The sequence below is a fragment of the Bombus bifarius genome, unplaced genomic scaffold (genome assembly GCF_011952205.1).
Source record: "Bombus bifarius isolate JDL3187 unplaced genomic scaffold, Bbif_JDL3187 scf7180000007970, whole genome shotgun sequence".
In the NCBI taxonomy this organism is placed as follows: Eukaryota; Metazoa; Arthropoda; class Insecta; order Hymenoptera; family Apidae; genus Bombus; species Bombus bifarius.
In genome coordinates, this window is record NW_022884356.1 from 3,037,885 (window position 1) to 3,065,284 (window position 27,400).

General features: G+C 40.0%; 1 protein-coding gene across 2 annotated transcripts in view; it reads right to left on the bottom strand.

Moving 5' to 3' along the window:
* The window catches only part of LOC117214410 (zinc finger homeobox protein 4-like), a 290,596-nt gene that overhangs the window by 183,570 nt on the left and 79,626 nt on the right, over positions 1-27,400 (bottom strand). For both annotated transcript variants that reach the window (XM_033460508.1, XM_033460516.1), the window contains exon 3: positions 20,400-20,450. The gene's annotated coding sequence lies outside the window, so the exon portion shown is untranslated. The remainder of the gene's footprint in view (positions 1-20,399; positions 20,451-27,400) is intronic.

The following is a 27,400-nucleotide window of genomic DNA, read 5'->3' on the forward strand; positions in this document are numbered from 1 at the left end:
ACACACAACTGAATTATTAACTTGTGTTATATTTACTAAATTTAGTTTTCTAGTTTATTGTTTTCTAGTTTATTACCCAAATTCTAGTTTATTGTAAATCTCAATGTTTATAATAAATAATTAATACTAAAAAATAACGCCCTTGAATCATCTAATCTCGTGCAAAAGAATTACTATAACTTATTACGATTTGTGCTTTGAATAGTCAATCGACAGAGTTCAGTCTAGAGAAAAAGTACTCGGTCCACAGCGATGGTCAACGCTGGCCGCGCGCCGTATGTACGGACCGCATAGGCCGCGAGTATTCAGCACTCTAAGGATTAACCTACACATCAATTTTAATGAATCATCGTCTGAAACCGCGTTTAAAAAAGTACGAGAATCGTGTTGTGCCAAACACAAAAGCCACATATCAACTAATCATAATCAAATCGTTCAATCAAATCCAAAGATTCAAAGTCGTGATCGTCGTGACAATCGTGAATAACGCGATCTGGCGAATTGACGCGATCTGGCGAAATCTTAGCTAAATTAGTCGGTGATAATGATCGAAATTGTCGGCGGAAGGGCACGTGAAGTGCGACCTTCGTCGGAACACACGGCAATATCGAACTGGAGGAAATAGTGCAGGACACGTGCGCGTTAATCAAGCGTCACTGACGTCAGGGATGGTCGCGCCGACCGAGCGAAGGACGTTCACGGGCGGATCTCCACAGAAGCGATCAGCGATCCCACGGAAATCGGAAACAAGGTTCCGGCCGGTAGTGTCAACAGATTTGCCCCTGATAGTTGCTCGTACACAGAGAGGACGGTGTCGAGAGTGAGGGGGTGGTCAGGAAGGGGTGCAGATCGATCGCGAAGGATCGGGGTGTGAGTCGTGCTACAAACGCTTGTCTGTATATACGTGTGTGTATGTATACGTGTGTATGGGTTGAGTCAGAGCGAAGCAAGGGTGGGCTCACGATCAAATATTAAGTCTTATCTGGCGCCGCTTTACCCAGAAGTCGCGTTTTCTTTCTCTTTTTCCTTCTCGCTGAACCAGCCTTTTCGTCTCTTTCTCGCCGCGTCTAATTATCCCCGCCAACCACCGATGCTTCCAACAATATCCCCTCTGTTTCGCCTCACCCTTCTCCAACTAGCCACCCTCATGGTCGCGGGGCTATTCTCGATCGGTGAAACCACACACGTTGAGTATAGAATACATAAAAGTACCGACTTGCTTCTTCTCTCTTCGTCCACCGATCAACCACATCCCCATCCCCTTTCCGTTTCTTACACCACACCACCCCCTAAACGCTCCACGTCCTGCACCCCTTTGGCTTTCGCGCGCGTTCCTTCCTTCGATCGTTGGACGTTAATAGCTGCCACCGTCCCTCCCCTCTTTCTACCCCATCCTCCGGGGACCGTAATTAAGAGAAGGAAAGACGCGGATGGAGCCGATGTGGGTTCATCAAAGGAGGACATTCAGTCGAGGAATCCTAGGCCAACTAGAACAGTTTTCTCGATCTTACTTTTTCTTTTCTTTTTTTCGAGATGTTTTCGAGAATCATCCTCTCGTAGTGGAAAGAATTAATGTTTCACCGATCTTACGGTTCAATTAAGAATTTCGTCGTTTGGATCTTGGAAGATTTGTCTACGAGTATTTATGTTTCTCATAGTTTTACAGAATGTATCTTAGTAGAAAGAAATTAACAAAATTCGGGCTACGATATCATCGATGTATCAAATTATTTATTTATTTTATATTTTAAATTTTAGTCTATATTTCAAGATGATTAACTTTCTTCTTGACCATTATGTACGTATAAATTAGAACGAAAGTACATAAATTGGAATTTATATACGAAGAATTCCTACAAACGGATACCATTAGTATAATAAAAAATATATACCATTAGTATAATAAAAAATGAAAAACAAATATTTCTATCTCGAGAAAAAGCTCCTCTAACATCCATCGATGCACTATACCAAACTCTCGGGTGGCTTCTCGTTCTTCAATCATCCCCGCATTTCTTTCGAGTGGAATTGGAATTGCGTATTTCGGGGAAGAAACAACGGACAGAGGATTCGTAGGTGGCGGGGTGGTTGCGCGCGCGAGACGATGGGACGGTGCGAGAAGCGAAGGGTTGGACGCGTCCTCGTTACGCGAAAACGAGGGCGAAAGCGTTTCGAGGATTGCGATTCGATTGAAAATTCTCTCAGGTCCGTGGATCCTTGGGGTCGGATTGGTTGGCGCCAGTGGAAAGAAAGTTTTTCCCTAATGACCAAGCCGAAGTGGTTACCGTTAATTTGGCCCACCCCCTTTTACCCCGCGTTCCTCCCGACCACTTCTTCACCGCAGTCGTCTCCCTATCGTCCCACCCCCCCTCTCTCTCTCGTTCTCTCTCTCTCTCTTTCCACCTCTTCCATTTTTCGTACACCCGCCACACAGTGTTTATAGGGTGACCCAGAAAAACAATGACAGAGAGCGACAAAGAGGAGTCGAGAAAATTGAGAACAAGTGAGAAGGAGCGAGGAAGAGAGAGGAACCAGCGGAAAAGAGTAGGGCGGCGTGCAAAGATCGATCACCCGTAGCAACAGCCACGTCGAAGATCGACGCGCCCGATCGTGATCGATCGATATTCTCTGACACCAAGGTCAGCCCCGATGTACTTTGCATAACTGTCAAGCTTGCGCTCTGTGGCCAGAAGTTACGAAAGATATCATCGTTCTTCGTTCTAAGTAAACGCGTTTAACCGATCGCCGGACGATATAGTCGAGTTGCGTAGCCCGTTTCGGATCCCTATTAATATGGAATATGCCACCAGTGATGAATAATTTCGACGTTTATTGTGACATGTATCTGTAATGGAATCGCATGTACCGAACGAAAGACAATGGTTCATGTTTGGTCGAACATGTAAACGAATTTCTTCGACCTTCGTGTTAAAATTACGGGATATTGGAATCTTGGCAGAGGTATGAATTATCATAATAAATTGCGTTCCGATGATGATTTATTATTGTCATTAAGAATGGCTTGATGGACGACGTGATGTAAGCTAAATGACGTTGGCAATTGACGAGTTACTTGGAGAGGTAAGCAGCTGATTTAGATTTTTGTAATAACAGGAACTGTTCCAATCTGTATAAAAAGTAATCTTTCGGTTCCGTGGAGGTTGTAACGAACGGATTAATCCACGTTTGTACTAGAAATTTGACACACCTACTTAAAATGAAACGCAAAACTATCCTTTGATGCATCATTCCCGGAAGGCAAGATTCCAACCTCGGTTTAGCACCAAAACATCGAACCCATAGATCCATCTCCTTCGCCCGTTTCTTCGTTATGAAAATAAACGCTTGCACCGCAACTTTCCACATTTGAGAAAACGTTGAGTAAACAAGGAAAAAAAATATCAAGTCGAAGAAAGCTTGTAACTCGCGAGACAGCTAACGCGCGATAAAATTCCGTCGCCGTTGGTTCTTCTCTTTTCGAGCACCGAGTATCGTCTTGCAGAAGGAGCCAGGATAGCCACAAGCATGCGGGAAAAAAGAAGCGGCAGAGTGTGAGGGGTGGCTTTTAGAGGAGGACAGAGAACAACGAGGGTGCGAGAGAACGGTGTAGCCGAGAAAAAGAGGGCGGTTGAAAGGGGGTGGCGGTGCTCTCACATTCTTTTTACCAAGCGAAACGTTGCCGGCGGAGGCAGCGAGAGCGTCGCCTATCGATTTTTACTTCTAATGAATTCGAGCTAAAAACCCACCTCTCTGCCCCACAACCACCTCCTGGCCCTCTTTCTCTCTCTTTCTCTCTCTCTCTCTCTCTCTCTCTCTCTCTCCCTCCCTCTAGAATTTCTCCGCCTTCCTCCCTCTTTCTCTTTCTTCTACTTTGCCACAGCCACACTGTGCTACCCTCGTGCTTAGCCACGCTTCCACCCTCTGTTCCACGAACCACGCCAATCACTGCGCGGCATAATTACACGGTTGAGGCTAGTGTGCGACTCCGGCGAAGTCGTGTTTCTTAGACCTCGTGCACTGCAGTAAAAAAAACGAGAAAGCTGGACGAGGAGGGTGGTCGGGGGTGCCGAGCGTCTGCTGGGCTTAGAACGAGTTTCGCGGGGTTAGAACGCCGACGTTCGGGGATCGACTTCTTCCCTGGTTTTCTCTCCCCGTTTGTTTTCTACCGAACGTTGCTTCCTCGATGGGGAATAGAAGTTGTTTCTTTTTGTTTTAGTGACTACTAGTAGCCAGAACTTGGCTGAGAATGGCTTATAATTTGTGTTCAGCGAGTTGGTTTTGTTGGAATTGCAGCGGTACTTGAATGTTAAAGAGAAGTACATCTATTTTATTTCGTGTATATTTTGCTTTAACGTAAGGATTTTATCAAGAATATGCAAAATTAACGAGCATAGTAGTTGCTAATGACTGCTATATGTATTTTACATGACATTTAACATTTAATCAGAACAAACATTTAATCCAATATAGCATGTACGAATATATTTACTCTGGTATTTGAAACGTATGAAATATTTTGTAATTTAAAGTTCGTTTTAAGGAATTCTGAAAGAAAAAAGGTTTGGTGGTAGACAGAAAATTAATTTCTACAAAAAAAGTGGATTCACCTTTTTTCTGTATCAAACACTACGCAATTGAAATATAAAAAAAAACACGATCATAATTATTTACCAATTTTCAATAATTAACGATATCTATAATTCTTACTAAAATCAACTTTATTCCACGCAAACATTTTATCGAAAAATGTAAATATGAAAATAATACATATCTACGCGTACAAGCCAGCAATGATCGATAAAGACAAATAAAAGAGGCCAACTGTCCTACCAATTAACAGGATTCGAGGAACGAAATTGATGTGAAAATTTCGCGATCCTTTCGAACCATCGCGACGTGTTGGACGAATCGCGAAGATTCCGCGGTATCGCAAAACGAGGACGCGGGATGAAAACGGAATGTATAAATCAGGTGGCTGTGAACGAGAGGCAGTCAACTGACGAACGCGATCTGAATCCGTGCCAGTTGCACCGCTCGGGGGCAATTACTGTATTAGAAATGATTTCGAATCACCACGAGCCCGTGTACGTGCACTTGAAATCCACGGGTGTATGCACCGTTTGCATTGTGACAGGCCGGTATGCGCCGCTGGTTGCCCCGTTGATGCCTGCACAGGAATAGATTGGTAACTAGTTGCCAGATGCGCGACTCTGTTGCCGATCGTCGGAGTCACAGCTTCCGTTCGCTTCCAAAATCTCATTCCTTTCCGATGCGATTAACCGATCGTTCAGAGGATGTCCCAGAAAATTGGCTCAACGCTTTCTGAATATTTCACGCTTCCGACCGATCTGTTACCGGCTAAGAGAATAATCTGAACAGTTTGTCAGCATGATTATATGCAGGAATATACGAAGTCTGCGAAGATAATAGACATTGATAGAAATTATTAACACGTATAAACGTATATTTGGTAATCTTATATGTCTTACGAATAGACTGGGAAGTTTCACGCAAATTAACCAGAAAATGGAATTATATCGGATATACTTTGAATAGATCTCTGATGAATAAATGAAATACAATTATTTTTGAACGAAAAATTTCGCAAATATAAAGCGGCAACGAAGCTCTACGAAAGAATCAATTACACGCGCGGTAAAAGATTCCTTGCTCGAGAAAGGGTTGGTTAATTTATTCAAATTAGAAGGACCGGTCGAGGAATGTTGCGATCAACCGTCGTTCAAAATTAACGCGGCCATTGAAATCGATCGGCTCGTCTCCTTGACCACCCCTTCGCACCATGGAAAATAAAAACCCGGTTGAACTTACAGAACAGCGCCTCAGGGTGAGAATGGCGGATAATGCGAAACCGGTTTCGAAATCCATCCCTTAAGGAGCCGCTAACTCGTTCGAGTTACCGCGTCGCAATTATCGGTGAGACATCGAAATAGACTGACTAGAACTGTATGTGTGCCTGTGCGTCTATATATATATACATATATACAAGACGATACCAAACCCCATGGGACGAGGGAACGTTAATTGAAATGAAACCGTGCGAACGAAATATTCCATAGGGCGAGTTTTATGTTCGTCCTCCCTATACACTGGCTCTCTTACGATTCTTTCTCAGCTGATTTTATGCAAATCGAATCAGCGCCTCGCGTTAACGATTACGACTTTTCCTGATTCGGATCAGTAGAGCTCGTAAAACATGGACAGGTCTGTTCGTTTCCATAAATCGGAAATCTAAAATAAGAAAATATACTTTCAGATTGGTTTCAGATTGTACCGATAAAATCCTGGCTGTCGTGCCTTATTGCAGTGTTAACGAAATTTCAAAACGTTTCGTATAACACATACAACATAAAAGTACAGCATAAAAGTGTTCCATTTAGTGTCTTCTCATTATGTTTTTCTTTTTCGGTTTTTTAAACATTTTTGAAGTTGTTTCCCGTAACAGTGTGTACGAACGATTCCAAGTAAGCGCGAGCAATTCTATTTCGAAGCGAGCTGTATTGACGAAGGGGCGAGTTTGTTTCGCTATACAGCCGGTTTTACATTGACCAGACGATGTTTCTTTCGGAAGAAACTTACTTAGAAACTTCTCATTCCGATAAAGCTGCTCTTCTGCTCCCCCCTACTTGGAAATATCGATCGTAAAAAGATTCCACAAAATATGTCTTTTTCTGAATGAAACAATTGGAAGAATTCGATTTAGTACATTTTTTCAGGTGTTTCACGCTTTTACACCTTCCGTCATAATATTTCTTTTCCCGGAATAATTCTCACAGTCGACGCGCGATAAAAAATCGAAACGAGTATAAAGCTGAAAACAAAGAAATATTAATAAACGAGAATACTACCCTAAAGCAATGCAAGGGGTAAAAATATTCAATTTAAACGTCGGTTTCGTAGCAATGAAAATCCTCGAGTCATATTTGCCCGAATCGACGAGGAATCCTATCTTCTTGTTTATCAATTCAGGGTTTCACGCGAGCCGTCTCGATGACACGAAACGAAAACGCCAGCAACGAATCGCTGTTATCGTGTCGTGACGGGATACATAACGGTGACCGAATACGAGGCCTGCTACGCCGGCATGCTCGGAACTCGGTAATTATCGTAATTATTGCAATTAAACGGTGTCGCGACGAGCGCGGATTACACGCAGGCCCAGTTTCTCGGAACGTATTCAGCTATACATAGGGTGATTTAAAAGAGGAGCTCTAACAATTTAAGGGATTATTCTTCACAGTAAGTAAAAGAGCTTAATTAATACAGGTCCCTCGATTAATCTTGAACAGGATGTAGAGCAGTTATTTTATTTAGTGAATTCTGCTGCTTGACGGTATCAAATAATGGACAGAAGAACGAGCTCTTATTAAGGTTTTAATAAGTAGACCTTATAGTAGATTAACGTTAAACTTGGGTCTTTTGAAAAATTATATCGCTTCCTAACATCCGATGAAAAATAAAAGATCGATATCTTTTATTACACCTATAGGATTCTAACTGGAAACCATAACTGTTATAAGTCAAATTTAAAACAGTTATAGGAATAAGCAGGAAAGAAAAAGTTGAGAATGGTCGCTTTTGACCATCGTCAACTTTCGTTACACAGATTTGAGTTTCAGAGAATATTATACGTTTTATTTCTCCATCGTGTCCTTCGAAGAAATTTCTAATTTAATTTTCAATTGTAAACCAGTTCTTAGGTGAGCAGTGCCGTATAAATCTTCAACTTCGTGCGCACTTCGTGGCCAAGTATCCTTCTACCTCCTATCCTTTGTCCGTTTATTTAACTCAATGCAAAATGTATGTATCGCAATTTGTAATGCAAATGGCGTAGACGAGTTGCACAGTTTAAACTTTCAAGTTCTACCTATAGGAATTTTTATTCGTCCGCACTCTACGTCTTTAGAACTTTAAACTATTTGTTTCTGGATCGCTTTGTGCATGCAAGCTGAATTAATAGACGCATCGAAATGTACCATTAGAAAGAACGATCGAGTACGATGTAACAATGGCGATGTTCGAACGATTCCTGTCGACGTTCGATAAAGTAACGCAAATGGACGTCGGAAATGGTATATAATCGAGGCTATCTTTTAATTGCGACGACCGAGCATTCTGCTGTTCGCTTTTATCGGAAATTGATTTGTCCGAATAACCGATGAAACCTCGTTTTTTAGGTGAAACAGCAATACACGTTACGAGGATTGTAATTTCTAGCTGATGCAACTTTTTCAACATTAACTATTCACGCTAATCAATAAGTGACTTGTACATGTCACGAGTTACAAATTTAAGAGATAATTTTCATACTATACAAATGATTACATAGATTTTGTTTCGTCTAGAAAGAAGTAAGAAGGATTTAAAGTGTGAAATCTTGTTCTGTGATATATCAAGCGTTCGTTTCGAAATTGACACAACCTCAGCTTGTTCTAAAAATAAGAGAAAGTGTCTTCGAACTTTTAATAAAATGCTATCTTGTTAAGCAAATCTATCAATAGGAGGAATAACGAACATAAAACTGAAGAGTCGGAACGATTTTATGATATTTTCGTCAGAAAAAGAAATATAGAAATAGATATTAATTAGGAATAAGTCAATATAGAAATAAATATTCGCGTTAAGCTTGACATTAATAAACTATTTCTAGCAAGACAATGATACTAATTTCAAAAATATCAGACCGTATTACACTCCATCACGTGAAATCATCTCGACTAGGTAGCTTACTCGTGGAGAATACCGCAAAGAGCAGCGAACGCATTTACAAATCTTCTAAATTCAGCGGAGCCGCGGTGATGTGCGACGTCGAGACTCGGCCGCGGTTAATCGGATTTCCCGAGTCTGCTGGACAACGATGGCAGCGATAATGGAATTACCGTGCGGTCAGCACTTAATTACCCTGATCTCAGGTCCGATACAGGGAACAACGTTTCGTTCTCGTCGACTAAGCGAACCTCGGCCAACAGTCGTGGACGGTTTTAGACGTTCTAAACCGATTCGTCGAAGAACCGAGTACGTAACCCGGTTACTTGGTTATGACTACCCTTCGTGGTCAATCGTTGCTTCGCTCGCTTGCCATTTTCCACCAAGTTGACTGAGTTTCGATGCGTACGTTTCAAGAAGGGATTGTTCTTCCACCAGTCAAAGCCTAACACTGGACACGGTATGTTTAAGCAACAATTGGAAGATTTTTTTTTCTCGATAGAAACGAAATTTAAAATTTAATTCAACGTGATATTGTTTTTAAATCAGACAATTTTTAAGTTCAGAGTAAGACAAAGAGAAGGGATCAGAGAGAACAAACTATATGCTGAATGTTAAGTACGTAGGTCTTATCAATAAATTTTAAATTGTTTCCACAGCTTTTCGAAAATAAAAACTTCGTTGCTAGTGAGACTTTTCTCCTGTCGTTCAGTTATTCTACAAACATCCCTTATCCTTCTACCCTCTATAGTTTCCAACATCACTAACATCTCTAACATCTCTTTCCTCTATGCTCTTCGATGTCTTCTTGCTGTATCGCACACACGAGATTCAATTATGTACATCCTTCCAAGAATTTATACAACATCGTTGTCCATCGATCGTTACGATATCACGGATCGCGCACGTATAGAGCGGTTCCTTGAGTAGACAACAAACGAGACGTTCACGACGAGGACGATAGCCCTGTCGAGGGTAGACGATCGAAACCGATGTCGAAATAATTCCATTTCAAGACGGCTGCGGCAGTCGGATTACACGACGGCCCCTGCCTTCCGGGAAGGGCCAATCGATAGTCTCGTGGCTTGACCTGGGCCATGTTTGCACACCGATCGAATCTGTTAATCGCCCACCATACTGTTTCATTGACACACGCTTCGATGCTCGTTGTCGCGTTATAATTTCAAGTTGCTCGATTCTGATCGATATGATTTTTCATTGGTAGGGCCATATGTCGGTGAAAGCTATTTTCCCGTTACTCTACGATTTCTTATAACATAAGCTAATTTATAGTTTATCGGTTCTAATTCCCATTCTAGGGATTAGTTTAATATCTGCTCCAATGATTTACGATATTGAATCACAATATCACCCACAGAGTGTTAGCAGCTCCTTTGTTATTCAACGAAACTAATCCGAAACACGTGTTTTATCCTTCATTCTCCTTTCAATTTATAAAAATAGTAAAGGATAAAAGTCGATAGCATCGAAGCGGTAAAAGTTACAAGCTTCAAATTTATCAGCGATCCAGTTTTTTTACCCCTGTCGAAAATACGTGACACTTGCACCGTTCACAATTTCAACTCGTCGATTCAATCGCTTTACGCGTGTAATCACGCGATCGTGTAACTATGGAATAATAACAGGCGGTGCTGGTTCGTTATAAATTAATGATCGACTCCGTGGCGGGATAAAACGCGAGGGGGATGTCGAGGAAAACTAGTGGAACAAAGAGGAGCAGAGAGAGTACTCGTGCTTCGGCTCGAATGGGACCCCGTGATTTCGTAACTGATTTCATAGCGGAGTTGCCAGCCTCCTCTAGGAGCCCGTGCTCGCCTTCTTTGTCACGAGACACCGTGGACCCGGTAGCGGCGCGGATTTTCACGCTGGAATTCGTCGGCTTTTGTCTGTGGATCACGTGAGAAACATTGTAAGAAAGAGGCACGATGGGGGCCCGATCGAACCGATCGAAAACGGTTCGAACGGTTCGCAGAGCCCTCCGGAAGGTCGACACTCGATATTCTTGCCGATACGTGGGGACGAATCTGGGCCCCACCACCTGCCGGCCCGCTTTTGTAATCGTCCTCGTGTTCCTCGTGACCTCGGCCTTTTCGATCCAAAGATGTATAGGTCCCGAGATGCTCGAGATCGAGCTGTGAAAGGTTCTTCGTCGTTTCCAGGTTTATCAGAGAATATTTGGAAAACCAGAGGTTTGTTCGGTTCGGAGAATTCGCAGATAGGAAAGGGTTGTTGGATGGTGTCTTGAGAATATCATATCTAGCGTGCGAATGATTATTTATAATATGAAAAGATACACACCATTAGTCGAGAATTTATAAGTCTTCTCATTGTTAGTTGTATCTATGAATCTTCGATTAATTTCGTTATTGATTGAAAATAATTTTATGAAACGCATGGCAGTTTCAAATGTTTGGTCAATAACGTACGGAATATATATGACTAGATATTCAAATGTGTAGTGTACGATGATGTAGAAATGGGGATAAAAAATAGACTAATGTTTCTTCTATTGTACTCTAATTATATTGTATTCTAAAAAGTAGGAAATTTATTTGAGGAAGTTGTATAAGACAATATTAAGAGTGAAATTGGGGTCGTGGCCCGATGATGAAACGGATAGAGAAGATAGGAAAATTTATCGAAGTAAAGGATCCTATGAAAGGAACGAAGACTATAGCTTAGTCAAAGGGGATGAAGCAGAACCACGAAAGAAGATCAATCGATAGGGAAATATCGTTGAAGGGAACGAGTTAGTCATAGAAAACTATATGGAAAAAGAAGACGAGAAAAAGGGGATCAAAAATGCATAGGGGATGTTGTACTCAAACGTTGGAACCCTTAAAAGGATGATCGTTCCCTTCATTGTTTGGAACGTTATCCACAGGCATGGACGCTGCTGGCGGATGAAAACGAAGAAAAAGTCGAACTTCCATGAAATTAGGTTTTGCACGCGTATTAAGGTCTTTTTAGCGGACGAATACAATTAGGAGAAGTTCTTTCGACGAGGGATGCTTGCTATTCGAATTTCTATCGAATCCTTCGACCTTGAACGAGGGAAATAAGATTTTTGTCGCGATAATCTATAATACGATGATTATAAAGTTGACGTGCAAAAAATTGTCATCTACGAGATTGTAATTAAAAACGTAAGTAAATGTAATTTATTAAGTTAAATTGTGGATAGAAAAAACTGCAAAATCGAAAGACCTTAAGTAAAAGTTGATCGTTAAAAAAGTTATTGCTCGTCGATTCAGAAAAATGATCAAAAACGAATTAATCGTTATCGATCGAAATATTTTGACGCAACAATGGACATGCATCTCGAGATTCGGCCGTTTCAGCAAGAACGAGAAACTGAAATGTCTAGCGATCGATTAGCGCAACAAAAAGCAATTAAAGAACCACGTTGATTCGTACAAAAAGGCAGGGACGCGGCAAGAAAAAGGCGAAGAGACTTTTCTTCGACGCTTCCAAGCCAAACTTTCCCGTGCTCAGCCCCTCGAGTCTCTTAATTCGGGGATCAACGTGTCTGTTTTCGAAGACTAAGTGCGTGTAGGAGAAATTAGAGAGAGCCTTTACACGAACTCTGTTTCCATTTTTTACCGGACGCTTTTTCTCTCCCCAGCATCGATAGGATTCCGTTAAAAGGATATCTTTCTTTGTTTTCAACAGAAATTACTTAGAAAATGAGTTTGATTCGCTATGGCGGATTTTCGTGGAAATTCTAATGTAAGCAATTATATCTTTGTTCAATTCGAAGGTATTCTTCCCTTGCATTTCTATGCTCTCGCAAATAATCGAACAAGAAAAACTGAAATTTCCATTCTCATAAATATTAATGCTTTACTCTGAATTCTCAACCTAAATATACTTGAGCAAGAATTCTAGGTTCGTGGAATGATGCAAGCAGTCATTAGGATCATACAAGTATATAACGATAACAATTACATAATTCCAGTTATAATATTAAGCACCGTACAAAAGATGATATTATAGGTGTGTTTCCTAAAAAGTTCAACAAGTTCCTGATCATTATACGTTTTCCATCGCTACCATCGAACCTCGAAACGTCAAATCGTTGGAGAATAAAAAATTAAACGAAGAAAAAATAAAAGATTAAGATAGCCTATAGGAAAGTAGATCATGCTTATAATTAAACTACAAATTATTATTTTATTTACCAAATGACCGTAAAATACAGTAGATCTGAAAAACTCGATATAATATAAAATAAGAGACGAAAGAAATAAAACTGTTTAGTGTCTCGTCAAAGGAGTTTAAAAATTCACGATGATAAAAAATAGAATAAAACTAAGATCATATCGCATCGATCACTTTGATTTCATAGATATCCCTGTTCAGGGTCAGCAACCTGGTAGGTTTCACGATCACTCGCAATGCAGTCGAACGACTCTCGATCTCGTGTGGTTCCTCTTCATCATCTTTACTTGGTCCGTTATCGAAGCTATCCAGGTTCAGAGAAACGACCGTATACACTGGCGTATAGTAATCGGATGACCCGCGGCCACGTACTTACACGACGCGCGGGATTTCAATTGCAAATCGATTTCGCTTCTTTGTAGTCAACCACCTAGTGCGTGCCACCTATCTTCAATACGTAACAAGGAGGATCGACGTGAATCCAGCCACGCAACGTTCCCAGAAACGGTTCTAATCTCAGACGTGCTGGAGACCTGCAGTGTGCTCGCGCGGGAAAATCCATAAACTTCTGCTTTCCAGCAGGATCGATACGACCGATGAATGATTAAACCGCGGTATCGGCGCGCCGCTTTTTATTAATTCCCACGTCTCTTCGTTTCTCTTGCTTTTTATCAGCGAATGGATCGTTTGTTATAGGAACAGTTAAAACGTTACTTTTCCTGCTTTTTGCTGTTTTATATCGAGATTGAGAACCGAAGATCGCTCGTTGCTTGCTTCGAATAATTATGAACTTGGCCTGATGCCGATATTATGTATTGAAAATATTTCTAGCAGATTTTTAATGTGATATTGAAATTGAATTATATTTATTTATGTCGATATAATCATATTTATGATCGATATAATTTGTGAATCAAAAATGGCAAATATAATGGCTTTAGGGATTTGCTTAATTTATCAAGATTTTATTATAAGATCCCAGGGTATTTTGTATAATCGAACTGTTTTTCATTCGAAAAAATAGACCTGGTAGCAAGATAAAGTAAATTTACAATCAACTGACTGATTGGATCAAACGAGGTTTCACTCGATTAAATTTTATTCGTTAGCCAGAACGTTATATACTTTTAATCGTTCGTAATGTGCATAAGGCACAAAAATAGTCCACGATAAGCGATCTAAATTAATGAAAACTAGAATGTTTGGTTGATTATCCGATGCGATCCGCTCATTCAAGTTTTTAGCGACTATAGGTAATAAGGTAAGTGAACGAAAAACGGTGCCTTTTAAGGCTATTAAATAATGATCAAACATCTTTAAACGAACAATAATCCTATTGAAGTTTCTTTTAATATTTACATACATACTTTCCAACCTCGTTGCGTTCTTAGATTTATTTATTTGTTCTATATTTAACAAATTTCTTGTATATTTTATTCTTATCGTCAATAGGATATGGTTGTTTGAGATAAGATGAAAAAAGCGCAAATTACACGTCACTGCATCGCACAATAATGCGAAAATCCAAATACCTACTTGTACTACATAAGATTTCATTGCGTATAATGATAGTAATCTATATAAGTATATCATCTGCAACAAAGAGGACAGACTACTCTATTCGATTGATTGACGATTTCTCTAACGGAATAACACGACGCCGCATCTTCGAGATACAGACGCGAACTTTACGAATAAGAGACACTGCATAAGCTGTTTACAAGAGCGTGACGAATTTCATTGACAGCCATGACGCGGATGTCGAACGCGTAAAACGTTAAACCATAACTAATTTGTCAGTAACACGATTCACGATAAAAATTCAATTTCCGCTTTCCGCAACGATTTGCATGATAAGTATAATTTATATGATAATTCTACATTAATAACGATTAAAATATAATATACATAATGGACTTCTTCTTAAAAACTCACCACATCTTTCTCGCGTGATTTTAAGCATTCTTGCGCCTGTCTGTTCTCTTTTTTTCGTTCAATACGTTCTCGCAAGGTTACTCTCGCGTCTTTTAATCGATGTCGTCGTCAGTTTTTATTTTCGCGCGATTAAAATAATTTTGTTTGCGACTTTGAAAATTCAGCATGTTTTACTCTCATATGTAAATAATATAGCGTTCGATCGTAATCAAAGGTTCTGGAAAGATAATCGTTAATTGGAAAATTAATAAATGTCTGTGAATTATAAAACGAGAAACGCTGTCGAGAGATAAAATTACTTTCGATCGATGTTTGAGTGCCTACATGTACAGTTGTAGTGTGCGATAGCAGCGAATGAAGGAAAGCAGCTGAGGAAATGATTAAGTGTCAATTTCGTTAGTGGGTATATTGTGATCTTTGGATTTTGATAAACAATTTCGAATGAACGTGGGTTAACGCCTCGGTTATTGATAGTTACGAACGTTAATCGTTTAACGTGATTGACAAATGAAAATGAATGGCTCGCCGGGGAAAAAAATAAACAACTTTGCATGAAAAAATTCTTCTAACAAATCAATGTGATACAAGATTTCTATACCGACATTCTCGTTTACCGCAATTAAGCTACATTAATCGAAAGATTTATTTCGCCGGTATAAGATCGTTATCATCGGCGAACATTTTATCCAGGTTTCAGTGCAAACTTTCAAAACCGTGCCATTTGACGTGATTGATCGCTAATACAAACGGATGATGGATTAGTTTCACATAGGTCATTCGCGCGATCATCCGAAATAAAAGTGGTCAAATGAGTGTTCGTCCGATGAGTGATCAATGTGCTTCATCAAATTCTGACCCCGTGACTGCGAACACTTTGTGATCCTCGATTTAACAATCAGTTTGCTCGTTTCCCACGTATAGACACGTATTTTGTTCGTTTCAATATCATTTATCCATGTCGAATTCGCGTTTCTTTTTTCTCCTTTCCAAAAACGATATCCTTTTTACGAACACGCGTCTTCGATAAATCGTTGTTTCATGAAAAGCGTTAGTTGTTTAAACTACGTACTTTAAATTCAGATCTTATTTCCATCGCATTAAAGATACGAATAACATCGTTTAACATATAAATTATACCGCTCTGTTGCAAATATTTCCATATAACTAAATAGTAAATCGATTATTGACACGTTCACTCCTGGTTGGATTTTCCCTACCTAGATATACTAAACAAGAATCTCGTAAGTCGAACTAATTAACTCTACTCCTTGCAGACTTTTCAAACTCGTTAGCTAGCTATGTGATTACCGACCAATTTAAAAAAAAAGTATGAAGTTTTACAAGACAATGTTGGTAACATGATCGCTATTCTCTGCCTTTTAATTTAAGGTATTGTACGTGATTCATGTATTTATTAACAGACGACTTTTATGCGAAACTTAAATGTGTCGCATAAAGTTTTACGCGTGTGGATTGCACGAATTATTATTTTCTATATTTTTTTTTTAAATTTCATGATTTTTACTTCGAATTCTTATATCAAAATCAGTATCGCGCGCATATTGTAATAATGAACAAATACGTTACAGTGAAATTCTCATCTTCTCTGCCGTTAATTTTTTGTTAAGTTCATGGTTCGACATTTTGATCTTCTTCCACGAAAACTTTTTTCTCTGTACCATACGGTTCATTAAAACGATAATTATGCTTGTCCTGTCTAAATTTGCGCGTTTCTTTTACGTCATTATTGACTTCCGTCTCTAATGAACGTTCGACTTCAGCTTGATTACGTAAATTGGTGTTTTAAGCAACAAAACCGGCGTTAGTCACTCGATAATGGCAGATAATCACCTCGCAATTAAAGCGTTTCGATCAGATAGACAGAATATATTAAGTGTACTGCCTACGTTTGGCTAATAACATTGTACACGGAGGTTTTAACATTACCAACACTAAGTCGGTTCTTCCGCGATTTGCTCGTGCTTGACAACCGGTATTTAAAAAATCGAGATAACGAAATATTTTTATTACCAAGAATACGATTTTGTTCTGGTACAGAATTGAGTAAATTAAATAATGCTGCTAAAGCTGCCTTTCACACACTTGTTCAGTTATTATTTCAGTTAGAATTTTATTTTATTAATTTACACGAATAATATTCCATAGAAACGAATAATTCCTATTATTATACATTAATTACACATACATCTTCTTGCAAATTATTTAACCAACACGAATTTCATTTAATTTAAATTGACATTTAACGTTTAACAATGATAGGAAATTTTGAAATAGAGGCTTTCTGAAAATGGATATTTTATTTGTAACCATTGATATCGCTATTATTTATATCATATATACCATTAATAAGAGTTAATTTAATATTTCGAACCAGAATGAAGAATTTACATTTGAATCACATTTCGTAAGCAGAAGTTAATCCGGAGAAGCCTCTGATGAAATAAATTTGAAGAAATATTGCTAAACGACCAGTTCTCGAACCTATATTTACAAATGCTTCTGCCTGCTTTTTCACGAATTCCACCGATTAATTAAGCGTTGTACCTGCTATTTTGATACAGTCAGTGTTTCAAAGCGAGCAGAATGGCGCGAGAAAATTATACGCGGCACGATGTTAATTAGTAGAAGAAGCTTCGAACGAACGTTTTGCTCGTTACCTACTAGAGGATCGACGCGATTAAAATCTTATCGGTGGACAAGAAACGCGAGTACCTGTAGAGATCATTAACTGTTGTACAGTGGCAACCTTAATCCTCTTAATTTCCATAAACGGTGCTCTAAATTCCACGGAAAAAGGACAAAAATATTACAAGCCAGAAAATTACACGGAATTACGTACGAGATTGTACGAAATTGCTTTCATTACGGCGACACTGTACGAGGATATTTATTTCTGAGAAACGATGCACCCGTTTCCTTTCAGTCGGAAATTAATGAACTAAATAAGGCGACAGAAGGCAACTAGCAATATTGTGCAATGCAGAAAACATGGATTATTAATTGCGTATAAGATCATTAACGAAGCATATGTTGTAAAGATAATTAATGGTAAGTATTCGTACGTTCATTATTTATTGTCGATCATTTGCATACTTTATTTTTTAAGACGCTTCGTTGACAGACGAAACGATTTTTCGTGAGATAAAAATTTCGTCAAATCGTTTGAAAAGAAGGTAAAAGAGTATATTGAGAGGAACGATTTTATATATTTGAAACGAAATGTATAGATACAAGCAAGATATTTTATTTCCAAACCATAATATCCTATCGTCACCAACTAATTAATTATATAATGAAAGTCTGATATAGGAATATATTAGAGAATATCGAATAAAGATTACCGTTTCTTAATTATTCTAGATTTGATAAACTCCGATTTCTAAAGATCCTACTTTAAACAGCTCCGTTTTTAAATAAATTCCGAAAGATATTTTAAAGTAACAACGAGAGAACCGATAGATTATTATTAATCGAATATTTTCTACCCATAGTTCCGAATCAATAGTGCGAAAATAGAGAGAGAAAGAAGTAGAACACGGCCGAAAAATAGAAAAATAATTACAGTAGATTTAATAGCGTTCGTTGCATTTTCCGCGAAGTAAACGTGTTTATCGCGGCATTCTGCTTAAAATATCTATCAAAGACCCAGCCAAAGCGGATAGAATTTATGATGCTATAAACGACTGTAAATTTCTACGATTCGTCCTATTTTATCGCTGGATGTTCGAAATCGTAAGGAAATGCTATTTCCTGATAACAGCGTTTAATTATTTATGACGAATATTTAACGCGAAACACGCGGCATTTCAGCATCTGCGATTTACTTACTCGTATGAATTCGAGTTGCGTGCAAATAAAACGCGCGAATTATTTGAATCGCAATAACTACATACTTCCCGAAGGAACACGGTCGAATGAAAAATGCCCCTGATAAGAAAAAATTAGAATAGAAAAGTAGAATCTAGCTATTGGATGAAAGAGGAAAAGAAAACATGTTCGTTAATGCGACCCATCTAGCAGGTGAAATTTCATTTACTCGATCGTATTCCCAAAAAAATAAATTATTTTGGGGGGAAAAAGTAATTTTTTAAACGTATATATAATAAACATTCGCAGTGTCTAATCAGAACGCGCGAACGATGAGAATCCGCGCGGGGTCGAAATTCTGGTGGGCGAACCGCGCGTGGAACGCGTTGGCGATAAATCTGACGGCGATCTCGACGCGGAATATTTTATTCGCGTAACGCCTCGCGTTAACAACTCATCGAGCGATATTACTCGCGCCATTCGAGATTACCGGTGCCAATAACCCTGCAGTCTGATCTATGCTCGGTTCGGACGTCACCATGGTCGCGAGAAGAGTAGGCTCGGCTGGTCGCGCGTATTCGCTCAAGAGTAAGCCCGTTTATTGTCGTGGACGGTGCAACGCGACCAACAGAGCTCCGCTTAGCCGTGGTCCAACAATGAAACGCCGCTCGGGAAAAATGATCGTCGTCGTCGTGGAGACGCGGAGGCAGGTCCGATGGGTTTCTTCGCGCGCCGCTTAACGACGATTTCGATCGTTTACGACTTTAATAATTTAGGCGCGGCCAGCCTCGCGAAGCTCGACACGTTTTCGCTCGTAAACCGCGCGACTAAATCCGTATTTATGGGGAAGAAGAGGTAGTCCGGCAACCGGACTGTCTCCTTCATCCTTCGCCTCTTTTCTTCTTCCACAGTTTGCTGCCACGTCTCAGTCTTTCGTGTCTCTTTCTTACTCTCCTCTCGAATCTGTATTTCTTTCTTCGTGATACGGGGCTGGCTTGGAGTCTCGCGAGGAATCGTTTTCATTCGAAAATTTGTCCCGATGTCGCTTCGCAAGTTCAGTAGAGATTATCGGTTCCGAGCATACGATTGGGGGTAGCTACGGTTTGTGGTCGACACTCTGAATATAATTTTTCGCTGAAATTTTCCGTATTATTTTTGTGTCTTTTTTAAAGACGTTTGTCGTGTACGTTTTCTAATCAGAAGACATCTTTATTAAGAGAGATTGTTATTTGTTAAGAGAAATTTAAGATTAACCAATCTGGTCGAGATACAGCGGTTTAAGAAATATTTGAACACGCGTCGAATCTTTTTACGAATGTATTATAAACAATTTTAAGGATAGGTGGTTATTTAAATGTAGAATGCATCGGTTTGATTTTCACTCGTAATTTGTTTCGTACCTACAGATTCAATTATCCAAACCAAAGCAGCAACAAATCTTTCGAAAAGAAGATTATCCCCGACGATCGAAATAGCTATAGATATAATTTATAAGTTAATTGGTTAAAATAAAACCGATCAGCTCATAACTAAAGCCAACTCCTGAGGCTCGTATCATTTTGAAAGGAATGTAACGTTACACCGCGACATTTATAAATTTCAAAAGGCGCTGCCTCGTTAGTTAAATGAAAGTCCGTACAGGTCGGATAATACGTGCATGTCATAAAGACCCCGTGCGCTCGGTCGTGAGACATTTTATATTATCTTTATATTCGCTGTTCACGACTTACCGAGGACGCAGACAGTAGAACTCATCTACGCTCCTTCCGCTCCCTTATATCCTGTAACAGAAAAATACGAGCATACGTTGAACACCACGTGCACCAATACAACCATCGAAAATACACAAGAACACACGCTTGTAACGTGAAAAACATAACAAACCCTGGGAACATTAATGCTCATATCGCGCAGGTGTGAAATTCACCGACTGGATTATGACGCTCCGAAGCTTAAACGCGTCGCCGATCATCCGGCGAGATTCTCGCGCGATAAGCGCAACATCCTGCGCAAAAATTGTTCGCGGAAATGCTTGCTGCAGGCGAACGATCATCGCCCAGTGATATACATTGTACCTTGCATACGTTTAGAGTGACGAGATTATAGTCAGATGGATCGAAATAACGTGTTCGATACTTTTGGCCTGCGCTTTCGTTGCAATTTTTAACAAAGTTCGAGGTAATCGATTTGGATATGACCATCAATTCTTTGTCTTGAGATTGAAATACGTAAATTTCCTAAGTGAAATAGAAGACTTTGAAACTGTAAATTTTTATGTGTCGCAAAATCGTAGGAACATGATTTAAGAAATGTTCTGTATCGCTGTTTTGCAGTTTTTTATTTGGAAGATTCATTGTCAAATTTATTTACACGTTTGTAGTGCGAAGAAATACTAATAAATAGTATGAATAAGCCCGCTATTTCATAATTTCATCATTATGACCTTATTATATTTTTATGTTGCAAACAGATCTGCAATAGCAAAAGGTCGCAAAACTTACGAAGCATTAAAATCCCTTCACTACAGAGTTAAAAATAACATTTTCAAAACGTAAAAAGAACAACGAGCCAACTCGCTGATACAAACTCGCAATTTCACAGGTTTGAAAAATTCCGAGCGCTTTCACATCCGGCGAACGGTCGACACGCGTCGCCAGAAACGATTCATCGGAATCGTAATGAGTTTCGTTCCCCGAGGGGTCTAATTAAAAAAACAATTATCAATCAGCCTAACAATACCACGTGTCCCACATTAGCAAATACCGCCTCGCCGTGCACAACGCGTTCACAATGCGCTCGCCACGAAACAATGTGGCTACGAAGAAGGGACACGCTTCTCGAAATGCTCACCTCGAGGTATCCTCGAGGAAGAACAATACGACGAAACGACACCGGCTGATCAGCATAATTTCGTGCGTTCGACCGAATGCAAAGACAAAAGAAGACCGAGGACCAAACCCAACGAAGGAAGAAACGACACGAGGCAAGACGAGGCGAGACGAAAGGAAACGAAACAAAGTGGAAGTGTGACCAGCATGGTGTGCAGGTACAATTAAAGCGACATTAATTAATTGTTAGCGCAACAATGCATCTGTGTCGGAGGCAGGGACGTAGGCAGAAGAGGGACCTCGAGGGCCTTCATAAATTTACATGTCTTTCGCCGCGAGAATCATTTTTTACAGCCGTTAGGAGAGTGTCCACGGTTGGTGTGCGTGCGGAGAGAAGCGGCGGACCTACAGCAACGCCTCGGCTATATTACGGGTCCCCATGGTGTTGCTCATAATAACCATCGATGTCTCTCCGCGGGCATGGAACCAGCCTCGAGCTTCGATCTTGTTATCCGTCTCCGGTACTCCAATCGAAACGTCTCGATCGACTTTGGGTTACGATTATTCTCTTTTCTCTCGTGGTTTCTTGGAATTTTCGAAGGATTTTTTAAGTTAAATTCGTCTTGAGTAAATTTTTGTGAAGAAACTGATTCGATGGAAGAGAAAAATGCAGGTATGATACAGTCTCAAACAATATCGAACTGACAGTGTTGGGTTAAAGATATTTGTCCTATTATTGCGTTCCATGGTGTAATAAAACGATGTAATTAGCTTTCTTACTTTTTGCTTTTAGCATAGTTGGGTAGATAATCCTACGTATTTCTATGATAAAATGGCAGCTTAGAGAAGTTTGGAGATTAATTTCGAGAAACTTCTTTGATCTCTGATTCAATAACGAAAGCTGATGAGTTCGAAGGTGTATTATTTTATCTTACTGTATTGATGTAAAAATATTTGCTCAGCTTCGTGTATTGTTCTTCGTCCAAAATTAAATGGTCGCTTAAGGTCAAATTCGTCATCGTGAGGGATGTAATGTATAGCTGACCTCCTTCTTTATAGTCTTGCTATTCGCTGCAAACTGTATGCTTACGGTGTTTATTATTCTTCAATAAGATAGTAGACTAATGAACAAATGAGCTACATATCTACGTATAATGATATCTTGTCTGATAAATTGGTATGATTGCTTCGTTACAATTTCAAATTGTTGCAAGAAAATCAAAGAATTGTTTCATCGACTAGATAGAATTTTTCTATTTGTATAGAATAAATTTGTGACAATTTCGATCCTATGAATGCTTATATGCGTAAAAGAAGCACACAAGTACGCACACAGCCAAAAAGATTCCATTCTTCCAGTTTATGAATGTTAACGTGCATTTAACAAAATCAATAATCATTTTCCTTCGACAAGAATATCTACGAATTTTCTTCGCAATTGGAGAACCAAGTGCTAATTTAATGGATTTATACCGTAACTAGTCCCTGTAGTTTTCATAATAAATCGTTATCTATCCCTAACCTTCATAAAGACTTCGATAATAAACGTATCCCGATCGTAAATATACCTTACTGCTTTGAACACTCCACTAACGTTAATACGTGACATAAAAGACAATTCGTAACAAAAGGAATAATATTCCTTAATAATTCCTTAACGTGTCGTGTCATTCGTTGCAACAAAAACTTACGAAACCACATACTTCTTGAAAAACGATATCTATAATCCGTATTCTTCCTCGAAGCATACCAGTGATCTAATTACAAAAGTAGCGTTCAAGAGCAATCGAAATCGATATCAGCATAGAGAACAATCCCATGTCTTGTTCATTCCAGTTTTCTTTACGAGATCGCGATAATCAGCACTGGTAAAACTCATTGTGATAGTCGGACGAAGCTTGTGGACGAACCACTCTATTTTTCGCATAATAAATGTGATTTGCACGCTGGTCAGATCTTCGGTTACCGATGGAACGGATGGTGAAGGGTAGGGTAAGCGTGGTTATTTTCGTCAATAGCGGCGTCGTTCGTTGAAAATTCAAAAAATTTCGCATAATGCCCTCTCGGCGAAGCACCGTATTAAAAGAGATACGCGATCGTAATGTGAGACCGAGAGACGTGGGTGGTTCGTTGCACGAGGGCCGATACCGTGGTTATTTTTAATGTTGCCTCCGAGCGTGATCACGGACAGACAGAGAAAAAGAACGTTCTCTTATAATCGATACAGGTGCTACCGAAATTAATTCGACGCTGTTCGATCGATCGCGATAAGGGCTCTGCAGCGTTGATTCCGGACGAGTCGAACCAACGATATTAATTTGTCAGCTGCGATATACATACAAGTACGTACGACGCTTGGTTCAACATGTACGATATCAAACAGGTAGTTTTTTTAGCGATAACTCTTTTAGTTGGGTTATCTGCCGTGTATGCACTGGCTATTATCGAACACGTAACACACCTCATCCGTAATAATCGGTCGAGGTTGAAGGTGCTACCATATTTCGAATAATACGTTTTCGAGTCTGGGCAAAGTATTCGATGTTTTTATATATTTCACAAGTAATATTTAGTATTTTATTAAAATCTGTACTATTTCGTTTCTGAAAATTTTACTTCTCTAAATGGCTACTCTTAACGCGTTAATTGCGATACACCAGATATCGATTAATGCTTCGTCAATGAAGAATTCTCTTGCTTTCTTCTATTCTCCGTTCCAACAATACAGAAGCCTTTAAAATGCGAAAAGGATCGTATACTCAGAATCAAAATCAGCGTTACAAGCTTTCTACCTATATTCACCATACAGCGTTTTTAACATTGTACCCTAAATCACAGTTACAATCGATTCCTACCGCACTATAGTTCACAATCACCGTTCTTGTACATCCAAGCAATCGAACGTGCCACGAACTTTGCAAATCGTTGAAAAGCTCGTTACAACGTTACACGGGCCTATTGCAGAGGCGAGTTCGCGAGACGTACAAGAGAACACGGTGTCTTCCCTTTCAAAACAATGTCCTGGCCAGATCCGGGCGGAGGTAACGTCTTGTCCTTCCTGGCCAATAAAAAGCCGCGCGAGCGACATGTTAGTAGCAACGCTTTTATTACCGCCTTTACGATGCTTTTCGGCCCTCGTCCGGTTGTTCGTCGTTGATCCACGAATCACCGATTCGCCGCTACGAAAAAGCTTCGTTCCGGAATTTCGACCAGGTCCTTCCCCCGCTTCGTTCCTCCACCACCTACCGCCAGGCCATCGGGGCATATTTTATTTACGATGTCCTGCATTATCATCGGGCGGACGCGCGCGCCATTGTGGCCTACGTGCGCGCGTTATTGCGGGGAGAGAGAAACACATAGAGAGAAATTTATGCGTGGGCGAAACGAGCAACCGAACCGCACAAAGTGGACGTATCTCGCCTCGCCTCGAATTAATAAACAGCAACAAATGACCGCCTACGTCCGCCCCTTTCTCCGTCACCGATTTCATCGTTCTGGTAGTCGATCCGTAAAAGATTCCTCTCTCCTCGCCTTCCCTCATAGTCTGTCTATCTCTGTTTCTCTTTCGCGAGGTACAACGTCCACTGGAGAGGCGACCCTCCTTTTCCGTCATCCTAGCGCCTTCCTCCTCGTTCTTACCCGATCGTGGACCGCCCGCGGTGTCCCTCCCGGAGGCTGCTGAATCCTCCGTGGATCATTTGCCCCACGATCGTTACCGATCTCTGAATTCGTCCTGCTCGAAACTTTTCGAGAAATGATTTTTTCTTTTCCTTTCTTCTCGTTTCTTCGTTTTTTTTTTTAATTTAGTCGGTAATGATCGCGGGTGTGCTCGAATGGTTGGAGATTCGATCGTTGACGAGCTGAATTCGTGAAGATTCTAAAGATTCTTTAGGCTTTCGAGGTTTGGTAATAATGTTTGCGTTATCCTTCGCTTCCTCTTGTAGATTGGAAATAAGAGTACGTTTTAAGGCTGTAGTAGTTTCGTTGTGCCGACGATGAATACTTGGGGATCGGAAGATAACGATCATGTAAAATAGAATGCACTAGTAATGTAGAACATGTGTGGCGATTACTGTGTCAGAATAGCTAATAATATCTAAGCAATAACGCTAAAATACGTTGCCTCTGATGATAAGTAACTTTTATATAAAACTTTTTAAAATTGAAAAAATATGCGACGCAAGTACTATAACTTCGTGTTTTTTAATTTACGCGGTGAATTATTCAACGAGGAAATCATATGTAATAAAAGTTGGACTAACCATCTACAAATTGTCATCTATAAATATTACGAATTCTGTAGAGGATAAAGAAGTTGCACAAAACTTCTCGAGTCTGCTAGTTCTATCTCAATCGCGTATTAATGTGTTGTACCTGTGGCGTAATCAAGATGAGACCTAACGATCTCGTAACTCTGAAAGAATTACAACACGTACGACAGGGATTGAATAAATTCCAGAAATTCCAAGCAACCGAGTTTTATACGAAAGCCAACACTCGCACGAGAAACGAGACACATATTCGAAACAACCACTAACCAAACCATTGAGAACAATTAAACACAAAAGCCTTCCGTTTATTTTCATTTCGTCGTGAAAGCTTAAAGAAAAACGCGCGTTTCACTTGCACGAACTGTTCCACGAAAAAAAAAAATCAGGGACAAATAAATCCACGAAGCTTCGAAAATCTATTATTACACAGCCGTGCAAACTTGTACGAGTATGCCAAAAACAATAACGAAGCACCGAACACAAATATTGTCGTCGAAACTATGTTAATCCGTCAGATTAAATTACTCAACCGTTTTGATTTATCGATTATGTTCCTGTCGTGTTCTACTCGTCTATTAGTAAAGTACACATACTTCTGCGTATTTTCATATCGTTATTTCCACAATTCCATTTCCTAATTCTTCGTTTTCTGAGTGCGAGTAAAGTAAAGTAAAAAATAACGCGACTAATGCCCTTCCCCTTCGATTTTTCTAGGTATACTAAATACACTTCAATTTTATTACGAAATAAAAAATATTTCGCGCACGATTGTTACAGCGAAAGACAAACTCTCGATAATTCGAAAATACGAGGATACATAAAAAGGTGAAACTATAGATACACGCCAACAGAAAGATAAACAGAAAGACGCGAACTATGAGCAATTGAAAAAGGTGAAAGGCACTCGTTGTTCTTCTATCGAAATCCAACATCGAAGGGCAACTGCCTCGAGGCATTTCCCTTTGTGGGACACGGAGGACGTGGGCACACGCACGGCACTGAATAATTAACTCCGCTTTGCCGGCGCCGGTTTTATCGTAATTATCGCTGCGCGCCGTAGCTGGCTGCCGCCAGTGGCGGACCAGGATCGATCGTAGATCGCGAAAATGATCGACGCGAGCGCGCAGAGGTGTGCCGCGCGCGTTTTCTCTGCCGTGTTCGTTCGCCACAGCGAATAAAACGACTCTCGCGTTTGCCTGGTTACTTCAACTATCGCGCCGACCGTATCGTCTGGGTTTCGCGGGCTCTTTGTTTCCTGAAAAGGACTAATGATCATCGGTCGGCCTTCGAAGTGCTGCGTGCCGGCCCGTTTAGAGAGATCGTAGCGAAGACGCGTGGAAATTTTCGTGGCGCCATCAAAGATTTCGTAAAAATAATCATGCGCAGCCTTCGCGCCAACGCGACGAATATTTAGCCAACGCTTCGGCGTCCACTACTCTCTACTTCGCAGAAGAATCGCCAGTGAAAAAAAAAAAACGGATTCACGATTGTTTTAATTTTAGAAGAAGCGAACTGCACCGAGTATAACTACCTACGCAGTTCGACACGATCTGCATCGAATTCTTCAGATATTTTTAGATCGAACTTTGTTATACACGTTTCCAATGAAATTCGCGTTACTTTTGCGCCGAT